The 8,102-nt window shown below is 47.1% G+C and overlaps 1 protein-coding gene across 3 annotated transcripts in view; it reads left to right on the top strand.

Annotated features, from left to right (window-relative positions):
• Nucleotides 1-8,102, top strand: part of SGSM3 (small G protein signaling modulator 3) — a 33,677-nt gene that overhangs the window by 333 nt on the left and 25,242 nt on the right. For 2 of the 3 annotated variants that reach the window (XM_031050003.2, XM_031050005.2), the window contains exon 1: nucleotides 3-96. The exons of the other annotated variant lie outside the window; for it this stretch is intronic. The gene's annotated coding sequence lies outside the window, so the exon portion shown is untranslated. Of the gene's footprint in view, nucleotides 1-2; nucleotides 97-8,102 lie in introns of those variants that run through there. 3 annotated transcript variants of the gene reach the window in all.

Raw genomic sequence — 8,102 nt, 5'->3', positions numbered from 1 at the left:
CCTCTCTTCGGAGCGCCGTGTGAGGCCGGCGGGTCGGGATCGGGCGCCTGCCCTGTGGGGACAGCGCGGCGGGGAGCACGGCGCAGATGAGAGCAGGTGAGTGCCGGCGGGGCCGCCGCGGCCGAGACGGGGGGTGTCCCTGTCCGAGGGCAGCGGCGCTCGGCAGGCCGCCTCTCGTCCTCCCGGCTGTCAGCCCCGCTCCTTCTCCCGCGACGGCCGGCTTCCCGGCAATGGTCTCAACCACCTGTGAGGCGCCTCACTCACCGCCCGCTACCGCACCGCTCCCCTCTCCGCTGAGGTGCTCCTGGGGCACGGTGGGACTAGGGGGGAACTAACGCTGCTGGGGCTATGAAGGGAGGGCGCCCCCCGGCCGAGCCCCTGGGCCGGCTTCTCCTCGCTCCCCCACAGCGCTGACGCAGGGTCTGGGCTCCGACGAGTGACTCACGTTGTGCGGAGTGTGTTGGTCAGGCTCGGTGGGGCACGCTCTGCTTGTGGCCATCCTCTGCTTGCCCCCCCCCCCCCCCCCCCCCCCCCTCCCCCCACGCTCTGCTCTCTCCTGCCCCAGGGTGCTCCCGTAGGTTGCTTGTTGTCCTCTCCGTGGCTGTGACCCTCCGCAGGTGTCCTCCTTCCAGCTCTGCCATTCTTATTTGCCTTCTGTGACAGGGTTTTTTCGGAGGTGCCCCAGAGGAGGCACAATCTGTCTGTTTCCTGTCAGGCGAGGGGGGGCGGGCGAGGAGCAGTCACGAAACATGGCAGTATCCTCTAGGCAGTGGGTATGAATGGACATACTGCAAGGCCCTGTGATTGTCAGCTGTAATAAATGTTAGAAGCAAGTTGGGAGGCAAATGTAATTTCTTGTATCTGGTAATGCAAATTGGAAGGAGTGAAGAACCACCGTGGTACAGATTGAAATCTCTTCGCAGGCCGTGGCTATGGGCTCCGGGACAGCTGGTGTCTTTGCACAGCTGGTAAAGGTGGGACAGGAGAAATGTCCTCTCCGTGTCTGCTTTGTTTCCTTCCTAATTTCTGGATTTAGGCAGGTACTTCTAAATGAATAGATTTCAGTGTTGGTGTGGGGGGGGGAGGGTTATGTGATGTTATAGCTTCCTATTTCGTGATGTCTCAGGCTCACTCTGCATGGCTTGCTGTGCTGTTTGAGGGGTGAGTGGTGCGAATAAAGTCATATAAGTGCCTTGAGGAATAGAGCATCTTTTAGTCCTTATAGATAGAAGAGAGAAGCAGCTTTGCCGGAATTAAGAACAGTATGTGTTTGGTAGTGAGGGGCTGAATCTTAAAATCACTTGAGAATGAACTACCAGCCTAGCTAGCAGGAGTGGGGCAGTGCTGTGCTTGTGCTAAAATGTTGATCAGAATACAGTTGCTTGCTGGATAATCTGAATTCTAGAGTAGTTTTTCAGCTGCTGCAGGGTCTGGAGTGGCATCCTGGAATAAACAGTCACTGGAAAAAAGATCTATTTCATGATATATTTCTGGATCTGCACATGGTGTGGGGGGGGGGGTCCCTATGCAGAAAGAAAGGTTGGATTCCTACCCTGGAGAATTCACAAAGTTTGCAAAGGAGGGGTATGAGAAGAGGCATGGCATGTAACTAAAGAGGTCAGGGTGGGACTGGTGGTGTATTAGTAATATAAAGTTATGTTAATTCTGTATTTAATAGATTGAAATAACAGGTGCCACCTTTCTTAATTCCTGTTTATGGCAGTGTTTTGATAATGTGTCTTGGTAATCTCAGGAAGGTGTCATTCACAGGGACTTTTCCTCTGATGAAGGGCTAAGGGGATCCCTGAGGGGCATATTTCTGAATGAAGTGCACTGGTCAGGGGATGACAAACGTAATATCAGCTAATGAGGTGAGGGAAATCCTGCATAACTGCTCAGGATTGAAATGATTCTTCAATGCTGGGGTCTCAGCTAAATGTCATTTAGGTTTTCCTTCTTTTAACCTGTTGCTTTCTTTCCTGCAAAATGGTATCTTTTGCAAATATCAGTGCTCTAAAGGACCTTGGTGATCTAAAAAGACAGGCAGGAATCAAAATATTAAACTTTCAAAAATCAACATTACTTACCAAGGTGTGTGGTAGCAGTAAAGATTATTGGTTAAGGGACCCGTACCAAATGAGCTGCCAGTCTCAGTCTCATTCTTAGTAAGTTGGTTGCAAAATAACTTACCATGTTTGGTGTTTGGGATGCTTTACTGGTGAGTACTGGTGAGTTTGTCCCTCCCAGGTGATACTGCATTTGAGATTGTAGCTGTTTTGGAAATGGCTGGGATGATGTCTGTCTTCCTGGCTGTTAATTGCAAATTTATCATCTAAACATGAGAAGGAAAGAAAGCTTTAAAAAATAAATTCTAAGGAGTAATGCAACTTTGTCTTCAGTGATAAGGGTGAGGCTTATGTGTATTTTGGTGTATGTGGTCCTACAGCTGTTCTGTCTAACTCAGTGGTGATCCTAGTTGGTGATCTGTATCACAGTGGTTAACCTAGATCCTATTGATAGGATGTGGAGATTTCACAGTTATCAAGTAGGAAGAGGTAGACAAATAGCTTCATTCTGTCATGAGTATAGCGCCACAAACATCCCTCAAGAGATAGAAAGATGTTGGCACTTCAGGTTTGTATCCTCAGCAACACAAAAACTTGCTTAAACTTCTTTCTATGCCACCTTTCATCACACAGTTAAGGTTTTAGATACATAAAGCTTACACAGGGTAAGTGTCTGGGAGTGCTGGGAAAAATCTCACTTGTGTGGGAAAAATCTCTCAGCTGTGTTAACTGTTGACAACAGGTAGGGAAGAGGAGGATATTCTCCTGCCACTCTTGTTTTGTCTCTGAGGAAGGCCCATCTGTTTTCTAAACTGGAGTGCAACAAGCTATATTGGTAACAGAACAAAACAAGAACTAGGAGAAATGAAAACACTTTGTTTTATGGGATAGGAGGAAAGGAGATAGCATATTTGTAGTAGTATGACTATGAGAACTCTTGTCACTGCCTCGTCAGTGCAGTATTTCTTGGCTGGGAAGTACCTGACAATTCAGAGTTGAGAGAAAATGTCCATAGCCTGACAGGCCTTTTATTCTGGACAAGAGATCTTCCTGATCCCCAGAAACAGGAAATATTGGGGGGGGGGGGGGGGGAGGGTGTTGTTTTGTTGCCCATGTTAATGGTTGTTATATATTTTGCTTTTTTCCTCTGAGTTATCTGTGCCTATAAATTTCTGCTTGAGCAAGATCTAAGTAGTCTTAACATGACATGCTAGGTAAGAGCTTTGCAAACAGTCCTGAGAGGTGTTTTGAGTAATTTTAGCCTCTTCAGAAAGTCGAGTGCTGGAAAGACTGGGTATTGGAAAGACAGAGTGCTGAAAAAGAAGGATCTTGAGTGCTGTGGGATATATTCTCTTTAAAAAGCTATTTTCTGGAGACAAATGAAGTGAGCCGTAGCTTAGAATCCTGCTGGGTGAATCTTGTGGGTTTTTGCTAATACTAGGCCAAATAGTAATGCAACAGAGCTACGGGAGTGTGAGCTGAATCTAACCTTTCTTGTGCCTCACCAAGGGAATGGCAAACCTTGACAGCTATACCTCTGCAAATCCATCAGAGACCATGTCAAGGAAGAGCCATTCTTCAGGCTGTTGTTCCTTTGTCACTGGGAACAGTAGGATGAGACCAGGCTGAGAATTAAACATTCACCTGGGGTGAGCATACAGGGCTGGCTCTGGAGGTGATGGAGAACACCTCAGATGGCACTGCTTGTCACTGCACAGGATAGGAATGTCATATAAAGGATACCTGTCTTTCAATAACTGTCAGTAGTATCTTCCAGTGTTTCTTTGGTTGGAATAACCCTGCATCTCTAACAGAAATATTTCCTTTCAAACTTCTATATAGCAAGCAAAACTGAACAGTTGTCATTACCTTCCACAGACATCTCATAAACAGTTTGCAGACTTGCAGAAGTTTGTGGATCAGGAGGTAAAAACCACTTCTGGAGAGTTTTGGCAAAAATGAGTTTCTGTAGAGCTCTGCAGAAGTCCCCTGGTCCTGCACCACGCTTATTTTGGTGAAAGTGTCTGTTTATTGTGCAGAAATTGACTTTCATGGAAGAGATGTTTGGGGCCACCTTAGACACTAATCAGAAACTTTTGAATTATATTTGCGTAGCAGTGTTTAATGTGGAATTGTCTTTACCCTAAACCTTGACAACTAGGGCAATTGTAGACCTGCCTTTTAGCATGCAGGGCTATTTTTCCCTCTCTGTTGGATGCAAGGGAAATCATGCTATGCAGTGAGAGTGAGCACTTTGCTATATTATGTCCTGGCCTTTTTCTCCAACCTCATTCAATGCAGATTAAAAAAGACAACTGTTGTTCCAGCGCTCACTCTGTTGTCATCCTCCTTGTGTGATGTGGGAGGAGCACACCTTCTGCTTTTCAGGGCTAAAAGTGTGGTAGCTTCTGTTAGCAACACAGGGAATCAGCAGAGCCATAAATAAGTTTGGTTTGGGTTTGGTTGGATTTTTTTTCGTGAACCACATGGGGGAAGCCTTTGTTATCTCCAGGTTTTAGAAGTAGGAGCTTCAGCCTTTTCAAGCTGTGTCCTGCACAAAGGATCAGTTCTTTGCTTTACAGCCAGATAAATAGAAGTTAGTTCTGCTCTGAGAAGAAAGTATCTGTTAGTATGTAGGATAGCTGCATTCTGCATGAGTAGGTGTTGTGCAGGGTGTCATGGTTTGAGCATGTTTTAAGGGTGTTTTTTTGTTCAAGGTTTTTTTTTCCAGCCAGGTGGAGGAGGAGAGGAAAATGGAGGAAGGAGCACGCGGTGCTCAGCCGGGCAGGGTGGAGTGAGTTATGGGTCGGTGGCTGGTGGGGTGTTGTATTCTTTTCACTTGTTGTTTGCTGTATCATTATTATTTGTAGTAGTAAATGGCAGTAGGGGTTCTGTGTTATGCCTTAGCAATTAAACCGTTCTTATCTCAATCCGTGGGGGCTACATTCTTTGGATTTTCCTTCCTAACTCTCCGGGAGTTGGGGGACTTGGTTTAAACCACGACATTTTTGGCGCCCAACGTGGGGCCCGAGGGTTTGAGATAAGAACAGATCTGAGCGGCCCCGGGAGCTGCCGGCAGCTGAGGCTGCCAGGGAGAGCGGCCCCGGGAGCTGCCGGCAGCTGAGGCTGCCAGGGAGAGCGGCACGGGGAGCCAAACGGCTGTGGCAGAGCAGCGGGAGCAGGCGGGGGAGGAGCGGAGCAGGGCGGTAGCTGAGCAGCGGGATCAGGCAGCGGAGGAGGTGAGTCCCGCGGCCGTTCCCGACCCTCCGACGGCCGAGAGTGTCTCCCGGAAGTCACCCGCCGACCCCCAGCAGGATGCAGGAGACCACGCAGCACTTCCCAGCAAGGCAGAGAAGGAAGATCCGGACTCGGGAGAAGAGAAGCTGATAGTCGGAGAGCTGGCAAGCACGGCAGCTACATCAGCCCCAGTGACAAGTGCAGCAGCATCATCTGAGAGTTCTGATGGTTTTGAATGGCTTTTGGGTGCCCTTGGGACCTGCCTGCTGATTGTGATAGGGGTCAGCATGGTGGCACACACACAGAGTGTGTTCTATCCACAATCATTTTGTCTGATCCCAAAAGTTAAGCAGAGTCAGGTTTGGGTCTTGTCTAGGGTTAGACAAGGATATAGGAGCACCAGGAGACTGTCCCCAAGGCTGGACAGTCATGAGTGGCTGGGCATGTGGGACAGTATGGCCAAGTATCTGATCCACTGGGCCCCTCCAGTGCTTTGGAAGCATTGGAAGTGGAAGGCAGCTGTATGGAGTCCCCAGCAGCAAGCTGTAGAACTGCTGAAGGGGACAGTGAATGATTTTGAGCCTGGTGGGCCCAGATACTTCAGGCCATCATTCCAGAGATGCAACATAGAGATGTCTTATGATCGAGGGGTGGACTTAAGAGTGATGGATGGTGTATTGAAAATGTGGGATCTGGGCATGACGTGAATGGTATGGAATAAGGGGTGGATAATGTCATGGTTTGAGCATGTTTTAAGGGTGTTTTTTTGTTCAAGGTTTTTTTTTTCCAGCCAGGTGGAGGAGGAGAGGAAAATGGAGGAAGGAGCACGTGGTGCTCAGCCGGGCAGGGTGGAGTGAGTTATGGGTCGGTGGCTGGTGGGGTGTTGTATTCTTTTCACTTGTTGTTTGCTGTATCATTATTATTTGTAGTAGTAAATGGCAGTAGGGGTTCTGTGTTATGCCTTAGCAATTAAACCGTTCTTATCTCAATCCGTGGGGGCTACATTCTTTGGATTTTCCTTCCTAACTCTCCGGGAGTAGGGGAACTTGGTTTAAACCACGACGCAGGGTTTTTTTTTAGAAGCAAGCTTGACACATCGAACTACAATCAGGAAATCCATCTGTGGTCTGTCTGTCCAATGCAGGAGGAAACAGGATTCTGCTTTTTCACATCCTTATTTTCAAGGCTGAGATTACATGGATATGAAACTGGAAGTTACTTGTTCTGTTCCTTTTGTATAAACTGAAAACGGTTCAGCACATTTGGCTCCAGCAGGGCTCTCTTGTCATTACAGCAGGCAGACTTGCTGGATACTGATCAGTGCAGGGAGCAGATACCTTGCATGGAAGTACCTTTTAGTACATTTCTGCATGAAATTACATTTCCATATAGCCAGGAGTCTACAGGGTGCTTTATTGCAGGAGACACAGAGTTCCAATTTACTTTTTGTTGTCTCTGTTATGTGTCACTCTAATAGTGCCCTGAGGCAGCTGGGAAGAGGCTGCTGCAGTGAGTATGTGATCCCAGTTGGTGACTGGACAGCACCGGGTGTCTCTGAGTGATGTCTCTGCAACATGTGTTTCAGTGACATGATGCTGTCAAACACTTGCCATCCTGCCTGCTTGCCTACCCTGCTCTGCAGTTTGTTTTATCTGATTCACTTTCTCTGCTATGGAAAAGTGGGCTGAGGGCAGTTAAAGTCCCCTAACTTTTTATTCCAGCTCATGTGGTAGAAAGCAAGCATGAAGGCTACCTCAGCACCTCCATCCTGCATTTGTAGTATGTTGCTCAGCACTCAAAGCAATGTAAGGCTGGTTGTGGCTTGTAAGCCTTAAGCAGATAGTTCCTGGAATGACCCAGGTTCACCAACAGTGTACTGACTCCTTAACCAGAGGTTTGTGTGTGTCAGTGGTTGTGTGGGATTCTGCATCATTTAAAAAGTCAGGGTGTGACTTGTGCACCCCCTTATTCAGGTTTGTGGCTGTGGTTTGTTCGCTTACCTACCTGTTTGTAAAGCTGGAGTTTTCTTCTGACTATATACATGCAAAGCAAATATTGACTCGTGGAACTAATGGTATTTGCAGCTTCAGGATATGTATTTGCCTGACCTAAGGGAGAAACCAGTGGGGGAAGGGAAAGTGAAGAGTTTCCTGCTGAGAACCCCCTTGTGCATTTCTTTGAGCAAGTCAGGATTTTAATGAGGAAAGCAAAGCTTTCCAGGTGTGAGAGGACAGAAATGAACTGTCAGATGTGGTGCACAATCTGATTTTTGTCTGATTTTTGAGAGAGGGAGTTCTTAAATTGGATTCAGTCTCCTTGGGGTTTTAAAAGCTGAGCTGGAAGAGGCTGCTAGAGCTATACCTAAGTGCATGGCCTCTTGATGGGTACTGTGGCTCTTGCTTTTCTCTCTTTCAAAACTTATTTTATTTAATAAAGGAAGAGAATAGAGAGAAGTGGAAACCAGTTGACAGTCCAGAGGTGGCAGTGGGATTTACTGCATGCAGTATTGCTTCATGTTCTTATTAAGCATAATGGAAAGCAGTTTTTCCCTGTGCTAGATCACTGTCAGAGGAAATGCTGTATATGCTGTCCCTATGGTAGTGGATGAAAGTCATTCTAGGAAGAATTGTTATGCTTGTTCTGCTCCTTCTGATGATGTCCACTGACTGCTCTTATGTAGTTGTAATATTGTACTAGTTGTAATATTTTCAGCATACAGAAACATTGCTTTGCAAAATGGTAATTTTCTGCAGTCTGCTAGAAGCTTGTTGCTTTTTTTGGTGGCTTATTAGTGGATTC

The sequence above is a fragment of the Melopsittacus undulatus genome, chromosome 5 (assembly GCF_012275295.1).
Source record: "Melopsittacus undulatus isolate bMelUnd1 chromosome 5, bMelUnd1.mat.Z, whole genome shotgun sequence".
NCBI lineage: Eukaryota > Metazoa > Chordata > Aves > Psittaciformes > Psittaculidae > Melopsittacus > Melopsittacus undulatus.
This window is presented reverse-complemented; position numbering and strand designations above follow the sequence as displayed.